This window comes from Cryptomeria japonica, chromosome 6 (assembly GCF_030272615.1).
Source record: "Cryptomeria japonica chromosome 6, Sugi_1.0, whole genome shotgun sequence".
NCBI lineage: Eukaryota > Viridiplantae > Streptophyta > Pinopsida > Cupressales > Cupressaceae > Cryptomeria > Cryptomeria japonica.
The window spans coordinates 230727354-230749657 of NC_081410.1; positions in this window are offsets into that span (position 1 = coordinate 230727354).

Consider the following 22304-nt stretch of genomic DNA (forward strand, 5'->3'; position numbering starts at 1 on the left):
AGTGAATGGAATCAGAAGACAACTATCAGCACCCCGGACACCTCAACAAAATAGAATTGTGGAAAGGAAGAACAAAACTATTCTAGAAGCAACTAGAAGCATGATATTGGAAGCAAATCTACCTCATGTGCACTGGAGGGAAGAAGTGAATACAACTGTTTACACTTTCAATAGAGTTCACATCAAAGGTTAAACTGGTAAGACCCCTTATGAACTATGGTTTAGTAATACTCCTACTCTTAAATACTTTAGAATATTTGGAAGAAAGTTATATATTAGGAGAGATGAGTATGTTGGTAAATTTGATCCTAGAAGTGATGAAGGAATATTTCTTGGTTATTCATCTAAGAGAAAGGCATATAGATGTTTTAATAAAATATTGTAGAAGATCATTGAGAGTGCGAATTTGAAGATAGATGAACACTTTAGAGGAAATTCAAGGTTTGTAGATTCTGAACCGATAGTTGAGATGATCATAAATGAACCAATACAGAGTGCACCAGTACAAAATGTTGATCTAGTTACACCGGCATCATCAGAGAATTTCACAGTGACTGAAGAACAACAACATGTGAATAAACCCAAGTATGTAAGATTGAATCACTCAGAAAATCAAATAATTGGGAACAAGTATCAAGGTGTTATGACAAGAGGAAGACTGGCAAATGAAGAGGTATGCTTAATTTCTCAAATTGAACCATTATTTGTTATTGAAGCATGTCAAGATGAACATTGGATTAAAGAAATGGAAGATGAACTAGAAAAAATTGAAAAGAACAATACATGGACATTAGTTCCCCGGCCTAAAGACAAAAATGTAATTGGAACTAAATGGGTATTCAGAAATAAACTTAATGAAGATGGTAAGGTAATAAGGAACAAAGAAAGATTAGCATGTAAAGGATATTCACAGAAAGAGGGAATTGATTATAATGAAACCTTTACACCGATAGCTAGAATTGAGGCAGTTAGATTATTTCTTGCATTTGCAACTCATAAGATCTATAAAATATATCAGATGGATGTAAAATGTGCATTTTTGAATGGTGATCTTGAAGAGGAAGTTTACATTGAACAACCTGATGGATTTTCATTGACAAATGTTAAAGATATGATTTGTAGATTAAGGAAAGCTTTGTATGGATTGAAGCAAGCTCCTAGAGCTCGGTATGCTAGATTGGACAAATATCTTTTGAAGCTTGGTTACACTAAAGGTAATGCTGACAACAACTTATATTTCAAAGTAACTAATGATGACATCTTGGCTATTGAAGTTTTTGTTGATGATATGATTTTTGGAGGAGAAGATGGATTGTGTAAGGACTTTGCTAACAAGATGCAGGAATAATTTTAAATGTCCATGATTGGAGAGATACAATGCTTTTTAGGATTGCAGATTTCACAAACTGATAAAGGTATATTCATATGTCAAACAAAATACTTGAAGGAACAACTGAAGAAATTTGGTATGGAAAACTCTAAACTGGTAAGTACTCCTATGACTACAACTGATAAATTGATATTGAAGGATGATTCAACTCCTGTTAATCCGACAAGATACAAATCTAGGATTCGAGGTTTACTGTACTTGACACAAACAAGACCTGATATAATGAATGCAATATGTATTGTTTCAAGATTTCTAAGTAATCCTAAAGAAAATCATGAATCAGTAGTAAAAAGGATTTTTCGATATCTACAAGGCACAACAAATCTTGGTTTATGGTATCCTAAAGATGAAAATTTTGATTTATGTGTATACACCAATGCAAACTGGGTAGGAGATGTGGATGCCATAAAGAGTACCACTAGCGGTGCATTCTTTCTTGGTAGCAGATTGATTTCATGGATAAGAAAGAAGAAGAGTTGTACATCATTATCAACAACAGAATCAAAATATGTTGCAGCAACAACTAATTGTACTCAGGTATTATGGATTAAGAAAATGTTGAAGAACATAAAGGTAAAATGCAAAGAACCTATAATCATTTATTGTGATAATTCAGCAGCAATTGATATATCAAAGAATCTGGTATTTCACTCTAAGACTAAGCATGTTTCTATCAAATATAACTTTCTAAAAAAGAATGTTGAAGCAAAAGAAGTAAGATTGGTTTATGTGAATACTATAGAGTAGATTGTAGATATCTTTACTAAGCCTTTACCTAAGGAAAATTTTGAATATCTTAAAGAGTAGCTTGGGATAATACCCTCATTAGTAGAGACTTAGACAATTGAAGATTGACATCAAACTGACAAAAACTAACAGAGAAATATTTTTTCCGGCTTTGATGGAGGAGAGCTACTTCTCAGAGGGAGTAGTTGGTTGAATTAGTTGGTTGTGTGTTCTGGTATTTTTTTTTGCTTTGGCATTTGATGTCAAAGGGGGAGAGATATCTATGGAAAAACATTCTTGTGAAAACATTCTTGGGAGAGAGCCTATGAGACATTATTCATTGGGAGAGATATACTCTTTGTATTTTGATTTTGATTTCTGGTATTGATCTATTCTGGAGATTGTTGGTTTTTGTTTTTTGGCATTCTGTTTTGGCACTTAGATGTTTTTCCATATAGTGTTGCTATCAATGCCAAAGTGGGAGATTGTTGGTATTATGGATGTGTTGCATTAGTTTTGTCATTGATGTCAACACTTATCCTTCTAGAGATCTACATTGTTGATTTGACACTATGGTTATATTGGTTTACTATTGAATCGACACATTGTGTTCACCGGCAAGTTCAGTGACTTATACACAATCACTGATATATTGTTCATCGACAGGTTATATGGTTCACCGACACTAATTATGACTTGTTATCATCTAAAGATCACTTGATTATGTCGAAGACATGGTTTGGATACTTGGTTTTAGTGTTTTGGTTATTGGTCTAATTGTGTGGACATATTTGTTGTTATTGATGAATTGGTCTAGGTTATGGACCAATATGCGTTATCTATTCCAGTTTAGCATGGCACGTTATGGAGATGATTTATTGATTGAATATTGTTGTAAATATATTGATCCAACATGATGCATCACATCAAGACTTATTTGTAATTGATTTTATTGTAATATTCTTAGTGATCCGACCTACACATTTGGTCTTAGGTTTTGTATATATGTAAGATCTCATTTGTGAGATGGGAAATGCGATATGGTATGGTATTCTAACATGGTATTTGGAGTAAAGTTTGGAACAACATTCTGATCCCTAAAGTCAACATTTTCTTTTGGCTTGCTTCTCGTAATAGCACCCTTACTCTTGACAATTTAATCCAAAGAGGTTTCAAATTCCCTAATAGATGTGAGCTATGCCAGAAGGAAGGGGAATCAGTTGATCATCTCTTTTTTCACTGCTCCTTTACCTAGGATATTTGGTGCAAAATGTGGGAAAAATGGAAACTTAATTGGGTCATGAACAAGAGCATCAAGGATATTATTTGGCAATGGAATTTTCCAACCAAATACCAAATCATCAAGAACCTTTGGTCTTTTACCCTCCCCATGACCTGCTGAGGCATTTGGAAATAGGATATTTAGGGAAGCTAAGTGTAATACTCAAGTGGTCTTTGAAAAAATATGTCGGGCTATAAAGGAGAACATCAACATTCCTCACAAGAATAATCAGCAATGGTCTATTACTGATATGAATGATATGGAAAGAGACATCCTTACCGAATGGAACCTAATGCATAAGGTCTACAGATCAGAAAATAAGAATGAGAGAGATAACATTGTATGGCGGTTTCCTGAATATGACTAGATAAAGGTTAATTTTGATGAGGCTGCTAAAGGGAACCCTAGAAAGGTTGGTGGAGGAGGAGTTATTAGAAATACTCAAGGAATTTGCATTGCTACTTTTGCTTCTCCTTTTGGGGTCCAAAATAACCATGTGGCTAAAGCTCTGGCAATGCTAAAGAGCCTCCAGCTAGCTCAAGAATTCAAATTCAAAAAAAATTGTCTCGAAGGGGACTCTTCAAACATCATAAAGCCCTCAAATGTACAAGTTCTGTTTCCTGGAATATTACCAATTTAATTAAAAATGCTAAAGATATTCTAAATAACTATGTTAGCATTAGTATAACTCATTCCTTTAGAGAGGGCAATAAGGTTGTGGATAGCCTTGCCAATGAAGGGGTCAATTTGGAGAAGGATGTCAAATACATTAGAGAAACTCACATCAAACGGGAGGTTAAAGAGAAATTATACTCTGATCACATCAATGGGTCAAGTTAATCTCATGATTAATTTATGGGGAACGAGTTCCAAAGATAGATTTTGGGGGCGGATAAACTGTCAGATTATGAGTGTTTTTCGACATCATATCCAAGATCATATGTGTGCGAAAGATTATAGTAATAATAGTTGGGTTTGTGCGGCCATAAGCAACAATTTCAAAACTACGAAGGAGTCGTTACACGAGAATTCTAGAAATAACAAGTTTTCAGAGTTTTATCTGCGGATTGAGAATTGCAGCAGTGGGTATCTTTACTTGGAGCTCAGAATGGGCAGTAACCTAAACAGGAATGAGCCTCCAAGATGTGAGAATTGAAAGAGTGAAATAAAGGTCTGGGGAAGGCTCCATAGACATGGCTTCACTGACTATATGGAAAAGCTTCACGGAAGCAGAAATTATGTGTCTTACGGTTTTGCTAAAAGCTGGAGTAACAATAGAGCTACCCTGTTTGGGGAGATTTGGCAAATCGATGAAAACTTGATTGCAGAGGTCACAGGGCTCAAGACGGAGGGGACTAAATTCTACAAGGATCAAAAGTATGTAGCTGAAGCTTTCAAAAATTTCATGAAGTCGGAGGATGAGAAGCGAAAGCTTGTGAAGAAGGACAACATCTCCTACTACACTCCCCAATAGGTAAAGCCTTTTTGGCAAAAAGTTCTTAGGGCTTTAATGGAATTTTTGACTGTGGATGGCAGATTTACAAAAATTTATAACTATCATTTTTCTATCTTGAACTATTTCTGTCATGGGGCTAAAATATCCCTGTCCTTCTATTTAGCGTCCTCTCTAAATGAGAGCCTTGCAGACCATGCTAAAAAACCTAATTCTTACCCTTTATCCCGCCAGGGGCTCATTCTGCTAATATATGAACATATTAAGGATAAGGCTAGGGCAAGCAAGGATGATCCTTTGATCATTAACACTCATATATTTGAGAGTTGCAAAGACTCTGACTCGAATGGGGATCAGCCTAGCACCCCTACCCATAAAAAAAGGAAAGTTGAAACAGAGCATGAGGAAAAGGAGGTGCATTGTGATGAAGAAGAGGAAAAGGATAAGGACACTGATACTGAAATGGAGCTAAATAAGGACAAGAACTATGGTGAAGGGGAGGAAGGGGGTAATTCTGAAAACCCTCACTCTAACCCTAAGGGTTCGAAAAGAAAGAATGATGCTCTGAATCCTAAGGAGTATGACAACCCTAACTCTAAGGAGACTAAATAGAGCAAGGACTCTGCGAACACCATCTTGGACACAGCCCACAACTACACTCTTGAATTCTTCAATTTCTAGAAATGGGTTATCAAAACATCACCAATATGTAGGGTAAGCAAAGGGAGCTAGAAGATAAGATTAATAAGCTAATTAAGATGTTTGACTCTGGGAAACAGAATGAGGATATGGAAAATAGTGAAGCAAAGGAGGAAATGGAGATGGAGGACTGGTTGGAGAAATATTTGATCAAAGTGATAGTTCTAATACTAAATATGATCAGTACAGATGCCAAACTAACAATATGAGAGGGGGAGGTGAATCATTCAAACTTAATCTTCAATAAAAACAACAAATTCAACCTCGGTAACCTTATCAGAAAAATAGTAATGCATGCAGACCCATAAATAGATAAGATCACAAACATATAACACTAGATTTAATGTGGAAACCCAAATAGGGAAAAACCACTGTGGGATTTCGAACCCACTAAGAAATATACTCTTCTAGAGTATGCTTGGTTAAAAGCAAATCCTATTAAAGATTACAAACACATTGCTAGATGTGAACCGGTTAAGGGATTTCCCTCAGATCTGTTAGGATCTTCACCTTGTTAGAAGTGACCTTGTTAAAGGATTTCAAACACTCAATAAGAATGTCACCTTGCTAGAGGATTTTACAAATAAGACTGTTAAGTCCACTCGATTAAGAGATTTTCTGCTACTTCTCAAAATAATAGTAATAAAAATATGTCTGCAACTTCACATCTAAAAATGCTAGAGAAGATTCCTATTTGTTCAATACAATTTAGACATAGAACTAATCTTGTCTATCTGCTGAGCTTCTATACTCTGTTATTCTAACAGGTCTTCAAGCTTCTGTGCTCGGTAATCACTATGTAGCATCTCTGTGCATACACTTGCCCGCATACATTGCTTATCAACAATTTCCTATTTATAAACAATCTTCCAACTGCTTAATCTCCTTGATCACATTTCCCATGATCAATCATAGCCATCAAATCTTCAAACTTGTCCAAGTTCAATGTATCCTTCGATTTGAAAATGTTTTACCTCGCCTTGGAACTTGCATTTTCACCTTGGAAATTGTGTTAGGGTATTGCGGTTCAATCTGAGCTTTAGATCTTCCTGCCGATCTTTCTTTACCATAGATTCTTTAACAATCTTCATACACGGCTTATCAATCATTTAATCTGCTCCAGCTCATCAGCTTCCTTCATTAAATATCACATGTAAACATTTAATGTATTCTGTTATAGCTCGATTGTAACTTGGTAAATACTAAACTTCACTCGGTAGACATTTTGCCTTCATTAACTGATAGCAATAACCTTAGGGTTTACTAACTAGGTTCCTTAGGGTTTACCGACTAGGTTTTTTGCTCGATAACATAGTATAGTATTAACCTTTCAAATAATAGCATATGTAGGATATCAAAACAATCTAAACATCATGATCTCATCATTGTCTAACTTGGTAATAGTTACCCATTGAATAACTTATCCCCTTATTCATCATATTCTTTCTGTGTCTTTTACCGACATCTTTATACTCATCACATCATACTTCTTAAGATATGGCAACATCACACTGAATTATAAAATCAGTTTCTTGACATCAATGACAAAATAACAATATTAAGACAATAAACATCCTTGATCAGTTATATCCATAATTATCAACAACCTTCTCAATATCCTTATTGAAATGCCAACAATCTCCCTTTGTCTATTATAATGCCAACAATTATGCTTGATAGCCAACTTATCCATGAACTTTTCTCAAATATTATTTGATCTTTCAATCCAATTGATGGAGAAAGCATCGAATAGTTCAATGTAATCCCAAACTTCATTCCTATAGTTTCTTAATTTCTTTTTTTGCAGCAAATTTGCCTCTAACTTGTGAAATGAATAATTTTGAATCACCATAAACCATTAGTAACTTAATGCCATGTTTATTTGCTAGTTTAAGTCCTAATAGGAGGGCCTCATATTCAACAACATTATTAGTACACTCAAAAGTTAACAAGAAAGAATATTTTTAAAAAAATTCGTTAGGTGAAATAAGTATAACTCCTACTTCGTTTCCTTCCTTACTGCAAAAACCATGAAAGTATAATTTCCAAATTAAATTTTCATTTTGTTTAACTATTTGTGTAACTTTATTGATTTCTAAAGGTTTAGAAATACTTACTTGAAAGTTTTCCATAATAGAATGGAAAAAGAAATTCACTTCATCAGGATCAATCTCTTCTATGAGGTATGGAGATCTTGGTTCTTTGTTTATCCTCACCATTGTCCCTTCTATTGGAATAGTAGCATAGGATAGATTGAGTTGAACGTTACCACCCATCAAATTTGACCATTTCCTGGACAAAAACATTCCATAGATTGTAGGAACTTGCACCACTGTGATATCTGTCTTATATGTGGTATCTGGGCAAGCTAGAAAACTGAACTCTACATCTTTCATAATTCCCACCACAGGTACAGACCTATTTTCCATGGCATAACACTTACCATAAGGTGTGTCAACACACATCCTGATCTCTCTCATGATATCTACAGGTATGACGTTCATTGCTGCCCCTGAATCTATAATACAGTTCTTGACCATTTTATTGTTAATTAACAATGTCAAATAGAATGAATAAACTTGTGTGAGGTTTTTTGTGATAGATGTGCCTAAGTAAATTACTGGAGGATCCTCTTTTAGCTTAGAAGTGTCTTTACTTAAATCACCAACATTTGATATAATTTTCAAGGTCTCATCCTTATATTCTATAAATTTCATCACTTCAAGCAAGGGCATAGAAATTTTTACCTGAGACAATGCTTGAGACATAAAAGTTCCATAGTTTGAAGAAGGCTCACTGATTAGTTTTTTCTCCACTAGCTTGACCAACTTTGGCATTTCCATTTGTTTAGTTTGTTCTAGTTCTTTCCCTTTTTTGGCACTTGCATCCCTGCCCTTGGCTGTATCATTACTGGTCCCACCTGATTTTGTGACCTTAACAAAAATACTTGTTGACTTACCCTGCTCATTTTTTACATTCCTATTTCTCAGCTTGTAATTGCTTTTCACTTGTTCCATGGCTGCAATAGTGAAAGCTTTCTTCTCCTCTTCAGTCAAGTTTCTCAAAGAAGTCATTGCTTCCTCCTGAAACAATTTTCTCAAAGCAAGGATATCTTCATCATCATCAGAAAAAACTTGTTGTATAATATTTTGCAAATTCTCTCTTCTTTGATGCACATCAGAATATTCTTCTTCTTTAGATAAATCCTCATTCCTTCCCCAATATGAATCAGACAAAAGGGCATTCACAGTTGGTTTATAATCCTCATTTATATCTTCCTCTTCTATCAAGCCCTAGGCAATCATGCATTGTTCTGCAGCATGAGGCAGATTACATACATCACACCACGGATACTCATCTACAAAGTTTGTGGCTTTCTTTAGTGGATCGGGAGTCTCTTTATTTGTATTAGGTTTTACTGGTTTTCCATCTTTCCAATTTGTGTTTTATGGCATGTCATGCAACCTCGGCCTATTGTAATTTATTTACTTATTGTTCCTGTATGGTGGCCTTTCATTGGGATTTTGCTTACCCTTTAGGTCCTTAATAATGTCCATGATCTAAGTAAGATCATCTTTCTCGGGAAACTTAGAGTTGTACGACTTTGGGTCATCTCTCTTAGCAACCTTCCCAGCCACCTTCCTATTATTTTTAATAGTAGCAGTTGTCTTGAATGCTTGTTGTAAGGTATCAGGTCTATGAGACAAAATCTCATAATGGGTTTTGCTATCAAAAGCACTCAAATAAAAGTTAATTAGAAATGAATCAACATGTCTGACATCTCTGGGTATTCTATTTAGTACTTTGTTAAATATTTTATTAAATTCAGCAACTGATTCATTTTGATTCTTCCTTATACTTGTTAATTCATGGGATGCAAATGAAGGATCATTGTGATCTCCAAATTCTTCCAAGAACAGCATTACAAATTCCTGCCAGATGCAAATACATCTGTCAGGAAAGCTTCTATACCATTCTCCTGCATCCTCTATCAAAGATTGAACAAACAATTTCATGAATACATCTTCATGAGGAACCTCAAATTCTTCAATGATATTTTTTATATTAACTACCTGTTGTGCTGCTAAATCAATTCCATTTCCTGAGAATTTGGGGATTGCTGATCTTAAATCATTAGTGATTTTATTTGGATAACCAACAATGCCAGTGAAATCCAACTGTCTGTATCTTTCAATGATCAGAGGTTGTATGTCAACATGATGATTGTTTTGATTGTTCATACTTCCTCTATTGAATCCACCATTGTTGCCATAATTACCATTGTTCCCATTGTTTCCACCACTACTATTATTGTCATTATTATTACCATTATTATTGTTCCTACCTCCACCATTGCCACTTCCATAATTGTCATTGTTACCTCTATTGTGTCCTTTATTTTGATTGTTGCCATACCCATTATTTACTACATGGTTACCCCTATTTGTGTTATTCCAATTCCCATAATTTTCATTCCTTCTTCCATCCTCCTTCCTTTCTTCACTTTGATCCCTATGCACATCCCTCCATCTTCTACTCTCATTTACCAACAGGCTATCATAAGTTACAAAAGGCTGGTCTATTCTTCTCATATGAGGGATACTATACTTTGGAACCACTTGTCTACTTGTCTCACCCCTCTCTTCTTCTACCTTGTTTGTCTTGGGGCTTGAAATATTATTTCTCTATATTTTGAGTTTTTGTAACACCCAATCTGGTTGCCTTTTAAGTGCCCTTGCCATCTTGGCATCATCTGTGTTCATATTAGCCATTCTAAGAATAAGCTCATCCCACTGTTTTGCTTCTTATTCCTCAGCAGTCATGATCTCATCATGGCTATGTCTATTATCTTTCACATTTATTTTGTAAAAAGGATTTTCCTCTCTATTCTCAGATTTGCTAGCAGATGAAGAATCTTCCTCCCTACTAGGAAGTCTCTTATATCCTTCAAATGCCATGTTTGATTTCTTCTCTTTGTTCCTTTTCTTGGGACTCAATTCAACAAGATCTTCTTGTCCTTTGTGCAAAGACCTCCTCCCCTGCATCAATTTTCTTGATAGATGTTTAGGGGTTTCTCTTATTTTCTCAAAATACCAACTATTATTCATGTATTGAAATGTAGAGTCGCCACTTCCTAAGAGGAAAATATTACCAACTTAACTGATCTTTTGCGATCCTCCCTCCAATATATTCTAAAACAAACAACCAGAGATTTTGAAAACTTTGTATAACAATTCCCCAGTAGAGTCACCAATTTGTTGGTTCCCAAAACCATTGATTGGAAAACTTAAGGGTTTTCCAAATCCTCAACTACTCCAATTAGCTTTGGCCAATGAACAGGGATGGTCGAAGACCAAATCCCTCTGCACTTAAGGCTCCACTAAACCTAGGTGGGTATAACTTTCTCTCTCAAGCACTAAGAGGTTATTTAGAGTGGATTTAAACTTTATGGTTGGCAAATGCAAAATTGACAAATGGTTATTCTGCAATTATGCTTTGTTATGTTCTTTGAGGGAATGCTTTTGAAAAGATGAAAATAATTATGATTGTATTTTGAGAATAAAATGCTTTCAGGGTTTAAAAGAAATATGCAAAGATCAATTCATACAGGATTTGGCAAGAATGCCTTCTTCATTAAGGACCTTAAAATATGAACAATAGACCAGTGCCTCTATCCAGGGATATTTATGACACTTTGTGGGAAATAGACCTTATCAACTCCAAAGAAAATATTAATCATCAACTATGAAGGTTTTAGTATATGTTACACAAACAATGAAAACCCAATCTCACATTTAATGTAACAGTGGCACATCATGGCAAATCAAATGACAGATATATCAAGATGACAAAGATAACTCATCAATACAAAAGTATGCACAATATTTAGAAAAGAAATAGTGAACCTTGTATATTAATCCTTAGGAAATTATTGCTTACATAAGGTACACCTGAAGATGCTCCATTGCAGTTTGTTTTGCACAAAAAGGTGATTCTTGTTCCTATAGACTTCCATGATACATATAACTTCCAACCCTTACAGGCAGATGTGATTGTTTCTTTTTTGTAATTCTTCTCCTGAATCCTAGATAGATTTTACATACAAAATGACTCACTACAAATACACATGCCAAGAGACACGAATGAAAGGGCACACCCTTTCATTATCCTAGACAACTAGCTAAACAACAACTAAACAGCCTAACTAAAACATCAATTAAATTAAAAAACATAAAACTAAACAATGAACTAAGATTTTTGGTCTAGCAGATGTCTGCGCTATGGAATGTGTTGCAAATAGCCCGCATCTTTGTAAGTTGTAGCATTGAATACTACATCCCTAGTTGCATTCTCGATCACGTAGAAGTTCTTGAACTGCTTGGTTGTGTCATTCATATCAAGAGTATTCATCTTGGCCATGGATTGTGTTGCACTAAGTAAAGACATACACTTAGACAGCTATACGGTCTTATCCTTATTTACACCTACATCGTCTACCAAACCGGGAACCCCATGCTGAACAATTTGTTGGCACTCGTCAAATTTAGATTTCAACTCCTTTGTAAATTCATCATGTGTGACAAGCAAACCCTAAACCTTTTTCTTTACTTATTCCCTAGTCTATGCATCTTGTAACAACAGGTTGAGTCTATCTCAAATTCTGGTGTTAGAAACCATATTGTCCATGTTCCTCTGATATACACCCTAGAATTCGTCCAATACCTTCTCCATGTTATCATATCTTTTACTCATCAATACACAAGCAGTATCAGCCCTGATTCTCTTCATCTCCTTCTTCAACTCCGTGTGCTCATAAGCTAATTTTTTAAACTTCTTCTTCCAATGGCTTCCTGAATCAGTAATCTGAGGTATTGGATGCCCACTCCTTTTAAGGGTTTCCTCATATAAGGCCTTATATTTATTTTTCTTTGTTGTCTCGTGTTTCATCTGAGCCTTATTGAATTTGGAGATATCAATACCTATGTAAACAGTGACCATAGGATCCACCTCTCCAACTTTCAGGGTCATAATATGAACAAAAGCTTTATCCACATCTATGATTTTTGGCCTTTTATTCAGTGGGTACAATTCCCATAACAACATTGCTTGTTCATCTGGATCATATCTTGATCCGATGAATATATCATTAACCCCTTGGGCATCGAACTTGAAGTCCTTATTGTCTACATGTAATAGACTGTCAAAAATAAATAATGTACTTAAATCCCATCCTGGGAAAAGAATAATACCTGCTTCCACTAGCAACTGCCTCCCTCTCTAAGGGATCATTGTCTCCACTTCTACATCAATATCAACCTTAAGCTTCTCCAACATTTCCTCCTCATTTTCTGGTGTGATATTAGTTGTTTCTTCCCTCATCTTCTTCCATTTGTAGTGTGTATAAGAAGTACTTAAACTCCTTAGACTTGATGAATTGATCATCTAAAAAAAATGAAGTATGCGTTGTCATCCTTTCATCGGTTTCTACATTTAGAGAAATGAAGAGCTTATCCTGTGCTTCTAGCTCCTTCTCTTTCTCAAGTGCATGGAGCTTGGAAACTACTTAGTTCTCCCTTGAATCACTTTGAGCTAGCTCTCCGTCAAGATTTTCTAATCTTTATCTTCTCTCCTCCAGTTTCTTCTCCAAGGTCTCTATAACCTCTGCAAGCTTCTCCACTTCCTTATTTTTACACATCCTCAATTTCATCCTCCTGATGAAAGTAATCTCCCAACCCTTATCTCTTCCTCCACGTGTGGATGTAACCCTCGGGATCATAATTCATTCTGGATGTGTGCTGGAACAGGTTGTACTCATCCACCAGCTTCCTATCAATAGCCTTGTATTCTCTAGTAGATACAATTCTAAAATCTAGGAAATAAAGTGTGCTAGGGAGAAAGGCTTACTTGTGTGCACCTCCAAAATATTTGGCATTAGAGACACTTAATTGCCTTACAATTTCCAAAAAAGAAATCATGTCCAATGCAGCCTTCGGTAGCACATAGGGGTAACCTTAAAATCCATAGCACCGAACAAAGGTGAAATTTTGGCATGAGTACTGATAACCCCAATTGTGATTAACCTTTGGATTTTTGTGCTCATGAGGCCTAAGAAACCTCTTTGCATCCTCAGAAAATGATCCCTACAGGGGCTTACCAAAGAACAAGAAAATTGGCTTAACAAAGAATTCTTTAAATTTGATGCAATTAGAATTTATATATCTGTAATCCTAGAGAGAAACCCATAACTAAAATGGTTGATCTTGTTCGTTCTTCCCAACTATATTTACATTCAAACCCCCTGGCCATAACCCTCTAAATCTGTTATAAAATAAAACAATGTGCATCAATAGCGAATAATGCTTGAAGTGTTTGTATGGATTTTCTTTCAAGTTCAGGAATCCTTCATGAAGTCTATCCACCAAGTACGAAAAAAAATCAAAATCTCTAGGCTCATGTCTCTGAATATCTGCTGCTAAAACCAGTGGTCCCATGTTTGCTACATTAGGAGCTTCAACTCCACCAACCTGACCACATGCCATATATGTATACTATAAATATTTTTTGAAAATGGTCATATCATAATGAGGACTATCCTCCTCTGTTAGCCTCCCCTTCTTTTCTTTTTGGATAGCGAGGTTCCAACCCTAATATGTAGCATCCATTTTTCTATATTCCTCTTCCAAATCCACAAAAGATAAGGGCACATTCACCTCAATATCCATTGCAAAAACCTCCTGAATTATGGCTACTACAAAGTGAACTAAAGCGGTCCCATCTGGCAACAGAATGCATTGCTTGTCTGTATCATAATGTCTTACCAGGAGCTTCAATAAATCAATATTTACAAAGACATTAGGTATTATGAGTTTACCTAAACCAATACTCCACAAGTTCAAAATTGGCATGGGCTCATCCCTGTGGAAGTAATGGAAAAGAAACAGCTCATGTTCTCGCACTGCTGTCAATATATCTCCAATTTCTCTATATCTGTCTTCTAGCTAGTCATGAATAGGAAAATCCACCTTAGCTCTGTGTGACCTAGCTCCTAGAGAACCCATCTGATCTATCATGTCTTGATTTAATTTCCTTCAAGCCTCACTAACTTCACCCTTTGATTCTTTTGATGTGCTACTAGATATTTCAATGGCCTTACACTTCCCTTTTGAGCTTGACCCTTCCATCTCTCCAAATTCTTTGATCTATGCTCAACAACTCAGAATATTTCTTAATGAACACCTGATAACTTCTACAATAACTTTGTGCAAAATGTCATCTTTGGTGTGAGATTTTTTCCAATATATACTTCTCTTGGGTTGCTTTCACTTCCCAAGTTTATTTTTTCAACATCCTCACATCCTCCTGAATTAGGTCTGAAATTCACTACATCTTTATCATCAAACATTCTTTCAAGCTCTATCAATCCTTTTGGAATTTTATTTATTTTTAGTTTTAATACCTCTTGCCCAAGTATAGTTGCTTTTCCATCCTTTTCCTCCACAAGTCCATTCCAATGAATCCGCTGGTGCTCATACTGATCTTCACAAAATAAGAATTTTAGCAAATCCCTGTCATCATCAAAAACTTGCCAGCTTTTTACATTGTCAAGCACTGACGGTCTGGTCTTGACTTCTACTTGGGTAATATCATCCAAAGGAATGTCATTATGCATGATAACCAAGTTATCCATTAACTTTGCCCAAATATTATTGGATCTTTTAGTCCAATTGATGGAGAAAGCATTGCGTAGTTCAATGTAATCCCAAACTTCATTCCTGTAGTTTCTTAATTTCTTTTTTTGTAGCAAATTTGCCTCTAACTTGTGAAATGGCTAATTCTGAATCACCATAAACCATTAGTAACTTAATGCCATATTTATTTGCTAGTTTAAGTCCTAATAGGAGGGCCTCATTTTCAGCAACATTATTAGTACACTCAAAAGTTAACAAGAAAGAATATTTTTAAAAAAATTCATTAGGTGAAATAAGTATAACTCCTGCTTCATTTCCTTCCTTACTGCAGGCACCATCAAAGTATAATTTCCAAAGTAAATTTTCATTTTGTTTAACTATTTGTGTAACTTTATTGATTTCTAAAGGTTTAGAAATACTTACCTGAAAGTTGTCCATATTAAAATGGAAAAAGAAGTCACTTCATCAGGATCAACCTCTTCTATGAGGTATGGAGATCTTGGTTCTTTGTTTATCCTCGTCGTTGTCCCTTCTACTAGAATAGTAGCATAGGATAGATCAAGTTGAACATTACCACCCACCAAATTTGACCATTTCCTAGAAAACAACACTCCATAGATTGTAGGAACTTGCACCACTATGATATCTGTCTTATATGTGGTATCTGGGCAAGCCAGAAAACTGAACTCTACGTCTTTCATAATTCCCACCATAGGTACAAACCTATTGTCCATGGTATAACACTTACCATAAGGTGTGTCAACATGCATCCTGATCTCTCTCATGACATCTTTAGGCATGATGTTCACTACTGCCCTTGAATCTATCATACAGTTCTTGACCATTTTATTGTTAATTAATAATGTCGAATAAAATGGATAAACTTGTGTGAGGTTTTTTGTGATAGATGTTCCTAAGTAAATTACTTGAGGATCCTCTTTTAACTTAGAAGTGTCTTTACTTTAATCACCAACATTTGATATAATTTTTAAGGTCTCATCCTTATATTTTGTAAATTTCATCACTTCAAGCAAGGGCATAGAAATTTTTACCTGAGACAATGCTTGAGACATAAAAGTTCCACAGTTTGAAGAAGGCTTACTGATTTGTTTTTTCTCCACTGGCTTGACTAGCTTTGGCATTTCCATTTGTTTAGTATATTCTAGTTCTTTCCCTTTTTTGGCACTTGCATCCCTGCCCTTGGCTATATCATTACTGGTCCCACCTGATTTTGTGACCTTAGCCAAAATACCTGTTGACTTACCCTACTCATTGTTGACATTCCTATTTCTCAGTTGGTAATTGCTTTTCACTTGTTCCACAGCTGCAATAGTGAAAGCTTTCTTCTCCTCTTCAGTCAAGTTTCTCAAAGAAGTCATTACTTCCTCCTGAAACAATTTTCTCAAAGCAGGGATATCTTCATCATCATTAGAAAAAACTTGTTGTATACTATATTGCAAATCCTCTCATCTTTGATGCACATCAGAATATTCTTCTTCTTCAGATAAATCCTCATTCCTTCCCCAATATGAATTTGACAAAAGGGCACTCACAGTTGGTTTATAATCCTCATTTTTATCTTCCTCTTCTATCAAGCTCTGGGCAATCATGCATTGTTCTGTACCATGAGTTTACCTAAACCAATACTCCACGGGTTCAAAATTGACATGGGCTCATCCCTGCAGAAGTAATGGAATAGATACAGCTCATGCCCTCACACTGTTGTTAATATATCTCCAATTTCTCTGTATCTATCTTCTAGTTGGTTGCGAATAGGAAAATCGACCTTAGCTCTGCATGACCTAGCTTCTAGAGAGCCCATCTAATCTATCTTGTCTTGATTTAATTTCCTTTGAGCCTCACTGACTTCACCCTTTGATTTTTTTGATGTGATACTAGATATTTCAATGACCTTTCACTTCCCTTTTGAGCTTGACCCTTCCATCTCTGCAAATTATTTGATCTATGCTCAACAACTTAAAATATTTCTTAATGAACACCTAATAACTTCTGCAATAACTTTGTACAAAATGTCATTGTGCAACACTAGCTATATATCCCCAAGGAGTCTAATCTTGTACTTAATTACTACAATCTTGATGGATTTGTTTTGTGTGGCATCGACCTACCCAATGGATGCATTTAATGGAAGCCATCTTGTCATTTTTTTGCATCAAGACCTTCAATGGCTAATCAGCAAGACTTTTCTCGATGATTCAATTGTTCGGCATCATTTGTTATGACTTTACTGCTTCTTATCTTGTGATCATCACCATATATCCCGACTGACTCATCAGGTCTTGGGATAGAAATTTTTCTCCTATCCCGATGGTTCATTTTATCCCGATGGATACTCCTTTAGTTTCAACTCTGCTTTTTGTTTTCACGATCCATCGGTATAACTCTCCTTGATACACCCGCCTTCGATTTTTTTACTTAATCCATTAGGCATCAACATGGTTCATTTTATGTCCCTCTGATGCCTCGTTGACCTCAACATTTTGATCTGTATTCTGACTAAGCTTCCTGCGTTATCGACATAACGCACCCCGAAGAACTCCTTGCAACTCACCATTCATCATAACAGTCCTATTAGGATTCAACATAGCATAAAAATTCTCCTCCTGATGTCCCGATGAGTCTTCACTTCATGTTACTTTATCGGTATAATTCACACCGATATCCCCGCAAGCACTTTTATCTTCATCGGGGGTTGGAATAGCCTTTTTCTATTCCTCCCGATGTCCTGATGTTACTTTGATACACTTTTATTCTTTATACCTCCAAGTTTGTTTTATCGTTATAGGTAATACCGATGATTCCGCCTTCCGATTCTCCATGTCATCGGGGATCGGCCTAACGATTTTTGCACTATTCCGATATGGTCTTTTTCTCCGATGGACCCACCTTTAGTTTCTTTTAGTCATCGGCTATCAGGATAGAGTTTTTTCATTATTTATGATCCCCTGATGCTATAAATCCATGATCTGCACTACCTTCTCATCATTACAAGTTACACTGATAGCCTCATAGGTTATCGGTATAGAAAATTTTACACTTTTCCGATAAGACGATACATACCGATAGAAAAACACCCTCCTTTTGCCTCATCGGAACAAGTTATCCCGATGGTATGACTTTTCCAAGAGTGTGCACCATTCTGAGTATTATTTAAGTGCTACAATGAATTTGCCTTCTGATTTATCGGTATATGTCATGTCAATAATCCTTCTTTTGTTTGCCAATGTTGTTTCATGGGGACTACTTGTGCCGATAATTAAAATTTTGCAATTTTGAACAAATGAGCCATCCACCATGGATATTAGTGATCCTCGCTATCCCACAGGGTCTAATACATACTAAAAAATAATCTTAGATTATACCATAATGACTTCTCCACTGATAAATGCTTCCATACTGGATTCCTTGTGCAGTCTATACTCAGTGAATGCCCTTAGTGTGCCCAAGTGATATCTTGACATTTTTGAAACAACTGATCCTTAGAGAACTTTACTCATGCTAATAAGGTTCCCGCAATGCAAACCAGCAGTAAATGCTCATATAATAGGAATAAGGCCTCCATATAGCACAAAATGTTTTGTAAAAATATGTGCTAACACTCTCAATTCAGCAATGGAGTAATGTGTAAATGAAACGTTGTAGTATGTAACCAATCAACCCAAAACACATCTTCTAAATGAAATTACTCAATGCATGGATCCCCACATGCCATGCATTAGGACCCAATAAAAACTCAACATAATTTACAATGATAATGCAAGAACCCAAAGATATGGCACAAGCAGAAAAACAAGCTCTGTTGGCCAAATAACTGGAAATTACCTTGAAAACTAGCTCTAAACACAATGTGGCACCAAAGAGATCAACCAATATCATGTGGACCAAATAAAAACATTCCTAGATGATCCACCAACACTTCCAAATATATCTTTCATACTATCTAACAAATAAAAGATGGAAAAACTAATTGATACAAATTTCTTCATTACCAGAATACCAGGAAACATATTTATGAAACATAACACTAACAATCATACTTCTAGAACACTTCATTAGGTAAAATCTAAACTAAGACCCTGCACAAACATTATAAGCATGTCTTCCAAGCTGTAGAAATATAAACATCAATGTAGAGCATTGTTTAGACTAGTCCTGATAGAACACCTAACTGCCAAATTACTACAAATACTAGAAACAACAACTGCAACAACATGGACCTAAAAAAGATAAGAGTGCAACATCCATAGAGCATACACATTACATCCTAAATTGCAAGACCATAACACAAAATTTAGAGGATTGTGGACCATTCTTCCAGATTGTCTTAAACATACTTTCTTGCATTCACACAATTCATCAACTTCTAGATGCTAGAACACCTTGTGGCATTGTTTGCTCACTTAGTAGCAACAAGAAAGTCATCACAATAGCTGGTAGAAAATACAATACCATTACCACCATTAACAACATATCCATTTTATTATTATACTGCTAATCATCATCTCAATGCATCTAATCCTCATCTTAATACTTCTAATCCTCAACTTGATGCTACTAATCCTCATATAAATAAGATATCATCGTGATACCATATTTTCCATCCAACATGAATATCAACACCATCATTGAAATATCACAAGTATCAATACCGCATACCAAGTGTAGACATCAAACACAAAGAAGGTGGACATGCACAACCAATGATATCTATAGCATCCATTTTCATTCTACATCAATGACCAACACTTGCCAGTAATCTCCTCACAGTCTGACAATCATGATTCAACACTGAGCATATGATATCATAAATAACAACACACAAGCACTAACACAACATACTGAGTGTATAGATCAACACCAAGAAGATGGATATCCACAAGAAACACGTCCATTAGCACCCGAGACATCAAATTAGCAAAATGTACTTCCATCACATTAGTAATAATCTCCAACAATTATAGTTCATAAACAATAATATGTACTTTCATTGTCATCACAATCTCTAACAATCATAGCATATCAACAAAATGTGCTTCCATGATGCTCATCATCATCCTATCATCAACGACAACATCTATTCATTAATGAAAATAGTTCCATACCAATAACTATCATAGATTTAAACTCAGTTGCACTATGTGACAATTGCACCTTTACTAGGTGACATCAATAACAATACTAATAACTACACTTTAGATTTTTACTCAGTTGCACCATTTGACAACAATGACAATACTATACTAAGGGTTGACATCAATGACAACAACAATCTCCAACAATGTCCCCCTTTGTCATTGATGGCAATACTCACACAACATATCACTGATCACTTGTACTCTCTTCCTTTCTTGCACTTCTCTCTCCCTTTTACATCAAGGACAAAGGGCCAAGGTCTCCAATAGGACTTGCATTGTAATTCCCACCAAGAAACCCTAGAGAATAAAGCTAGCTAACAACCTAACTAAACATCATAGAGAATTTTTTAAAAGAAATTAAAGATAAATAACAATACATTAACTAAAAATATCACATCATCTTAAGGGCACAAGCGGAATTAGAGATACAACATCACATTATTCTTTAAGGAGTTACATTAATTTAAGCTTACATGATTACATAACACCTAAGCACAACAAATATAATCTCATATTAACTCATTTACATTCTCTATGGTTTCTCCATGTCATTATTACTAATGCAACAACTAAAAGATACATGACTTATTTTCACTTAAACCAATACTCACATTATAAGAAAGTTACCTTCTAGCCATAGAATTATACCCATGACACATTAACTTATCTATCACTACTATGTTACTACATTCTTTTTATTTCTCCAATATACAATTTATTCTTAAGCTATTAAAACATTCAACATGATAGAAACTATCCATTCCTATAGTATAACTAGTACCCATACCACATATAATGAGCACATGAAACACATATTTACATTACGAATTGCCTCTCATACATGGAATACATAATATATATAAGTCATCTAAGATAATTAGAATGTCATGATACATTAATCACATGAATGATAAACAATCACAAGATCATAGATGAATCTTCCAAATATTAGATATTATATTCACATCATAAATCCATAGCAATGGAACTAAAGAGAAGAAGTAATATCCATAACAACTCTATCACATAAACAAAACCATTTCTAAATGAAAGAAACCACATAAATCTTATTACATGTTTACATATTACGTAATTACAACTCATACATGATGATCAATACAAATACACATTATCTACTCCAACAAAGAATCATACTCTCAATCTACAAGAACAATTATCCAAAACATTACAATGGTATCTCTCAATAATAGAGTATACATCATAACTTCTCCAAGAATACATAGCACAAAGCTAAATAGATGAACAATACTCAATTATGCACACAAATATCTAATGAAGAGAATCCCAATTGAAGAAGGCTTCAAACCACCCGACCATGTGGAACCAAAAAGGTCCACCCCCCATGCTCTAGAGAATGACATAAGGTCCCACACACTCTAGACCTACGCTGACACCTAACATCCAAGGAACATAAAACATAGGTAACCACATCTGAAGATTAGCCACATAAGACATAACCCAAAGCACACTAAGGCTCAATCATAAAATTAAACACAAACCCACTAGAGGCTACCATCAAACAAAAGCTAATGTAGTAGGTCACATATAGGGAGGAGTGCAATCGCATGCTATCAACAAGGGTTATCCTAGCAGTCCTAGACCCCGACACCCATCAACAAGGGATCTCCTAGTAGTTTCTCTCTAGGCCTTGGTTCCCAAGTGATACCCATGCAAAACTAACTCAACCTTTTGTGAGGACAAGGGAGTATAGTCATGCCAACAAGGCCTTCCCAATCTCATCCTAATCTTGTACTAGAACTCCAGGCCATGAGTGGGACACCACAAAACATTTCCTTATCTTGTTTAATGTGATAGCTACCCAAACCCTCTAATTAATCAATTGATTGATATTATCACTTGTTTACAAGAAAACTTCCAATAAGATCTC